The following is a 2572-nucleotide window of genomic DNA, read 5'->3' as shown; positions in this document are numbered from 1 at the left end:
CAGGTCCATTCGCCGCGCCGGCCCCAGAGCGGGAAGTAGGGGACCCCCCGGGAGGCCGTCCCTGCCCTGGCCGCGCGGCTCGGGGTTTTCCTGGGCGTCGGGCGAGCCCGCCCGGCTTCCTGCGCCCCGCCCCGTGCCCGCCCATTGGCCTGCGCCGCCCCGCCCCCGGCACCCCGCGCTCCCCTGGGCGCCCTCCGGGTGGGGCCGCCGCAGGTCCCGGCAGCGTCCCTGTCCCCTCAGTCCCCGCAGTCCGAAGGGCTTCCGATCTCTCCAGGAGGCGACCCCAGCGCCTGGGCCCCGCGGCCACCGGAGATCACACCCCAGCCAAGAGAACTCCGCAGGGCTTCCCCTCGCTTTCAGAATAAAATCCCAGCTCCCGGACTTGGTATCAGCCCGTCCGTCGCCTCGGGCCCTGCCATTCCCGCTGAGGCCCCCAGCTGCCTCTTTCCGCAAGAGGGCAGGTGCATGCAGGATTGGGGGGCTGGGCATCTTGAAGCCTGCTCCCTTTTCGGATAAGCCCAACTTCTCCTGAATGCGGATGTGTGTTCTTCCCTTCAACAAATGTTTTCGGAGCGCCTACCATACGCCGGATTCCAGAAAATTCTAGATAGTAAAACAATTCTTCAATTAATAGTACCGTCTGGCAGCCCCCTTTCTAAGGCGCTGCATATATTAATATTAACTGCCAGCTACCCTGTGAGGGAGCTATAGTGCTGTCCCCCAGTTTTTTAGATGGGAAAACCGAGGCACAGAGCCTTTGTGGAGAAACTTGTTCAGAATCATGCAGCCGGTGTGGGGTTCGAACCCAGGCACCATGGATCACTAATCCCTTAAAAGCAACATCTTAAAAGTCGTGATGGAGCCCAGAAGGTAGGGGAAAAACAGTAAATGAATAAAATATTTCAGGTAACAAAAGCTACCAAGAAGAGAGTAAAACAGAGAGAGAGAGAGAGAGAGAGAGAGAGGGAGAGGGAGAGAGACCTGTCTCCTCCCCAGGGACGAGAGATTTGAGCTCCGAGCCTAAGGAGGACAGGGGCTAGACTAGTTTAGAAGGGGGAACAACCAGTGCAAAAGTCTTGGGATAGGAACCAACTTAGCATATTGGAGGAATTGCTTGGAGGTCAGGTTGACTGGGGAGCCCTCAGGAGGGGAGAGGGGAAGAAGGTCAGGTCGGAGGTATGCAGACTTAGGCTGGACAGTGCCGGGGTCCCTTTGTAAACCTGAAACCTTTTGCTCCGTCTTGGTGTCTCTGAGTTTGTGGGTGACTCAGGCGGTAAAAGAATCTGTGCATCTGCCTGCAATGAGGGAATCCCAGGTTCAATCCCTGGGTCGGGAAGATCCATTGAAGAAGGGAATGGCAACCCAACTCAGTATTCTTGCCTGGAGAATTCCATGGACAGAGGAGCCTGGTGGGCTACAGCCCGTGGGGCTGCAAAGAGTCGGACATGACTGCAACAACTGGCATTTATCCAGAGATGGCAGAAGCCTCACATTAGAAATGTATGGCCTGAGCTGTCTGCCCTCCTCTCCTCCCAAACCGGGCTCCCACCCTGTTTTCTGCATCTTTAAGCCATCTTCTCTCTTCCCTAGCTTCTACCAGATGGACTGTGTCTATGCACTAACCCCTCTGCTTACTACGGGACTCGAGGCAAAGTGGATCAGGCACGGTACCTCAGCTCCCACGTCTGCAAAGTGGGGGTGACCACAGGCCCCACTTCCTATGGTCTGAAACACATGAAAAGTGCTTGGAGCAATGCCAGGCACATATCAGGCGCTCAATAAATGTACATTGTTGTTCTTATCAGAAGGAAGATAAGAAAGAAGCTAATTTAGAGCCTGCTCCCTCTGCCTGTTTGCTTGGTTGTGAAACGGGGTAAAAATAGCACTGAAGGGAATTTCCTGATGGTCCAGTGGCTAAGACTAGACACTTCCAATGCAGGCAGGCAGAGGTTTGATCCCTGGACTGGGAACTAAATCCCATATGCCACAACTAAGAGTTTGCATGCTGCATCTCAGACCCGGGACAGTCAAATAAATAAATAGAAATAAAAATAAATATTTAAAATATAGCATTGAACAGCTAGGAAAGGCAGGGGTAGACGTGATCGGATGTGAAGATATTGGGAAATCTAGAGAAAGGGAATGGGTTTCCCATATGACACTAGTGGTAAAGAACTCACCCGCTAATGCAGGAGATGTAAGAGACACAAGTTCAATCCCTGGGTTGGGAAGATCTCCTGGAGGAGGGCATGGCAACTCACTCCAGTATTCTTGCCGGGAGAATCCCATGGACAGAGGAGCCTGGTGGGCTACGTAGTGTCCATCGGGTTGCAAAGAGTCGGACACGACTGAAGTGACTTAGCACGCAGCACAGAGGAAGGGAATATGGGAATTCTTCGTACTTGCCACTTTTCTGTAAGTCCGAAATTATGTCAAAATAAAGAGCTAATGAAAACAGGGCGCTGTCCTGAAGCCCTAGAGAGATAATAAATGTAAAGTTTGCCATCTCGCATCCAGTTGCACTATTCGGGTTCCTGCTGAGCTGCCTGAATTTTATTAGTGGCTGCTCTGT

The sequence above is a fragment of the Bison bison genome, unplaced genomic scaffold, assembly GCF_000754665.1.
Source record: "Bison bison bison isolate TAMUID 2011002044 unplaced genomic scaffold, Bison_UMD1.0 scf7180017864072, whole genome shotgun sequence".
NCBI classification, from domain to species: Eukaryota; Metazoa; Chordata; class Mammalia; order Artiodactyla; family Bovidae; genus Bison; species Bison bison.
This window is presented reverse-complemented; position numbering follows the sequence as displayed.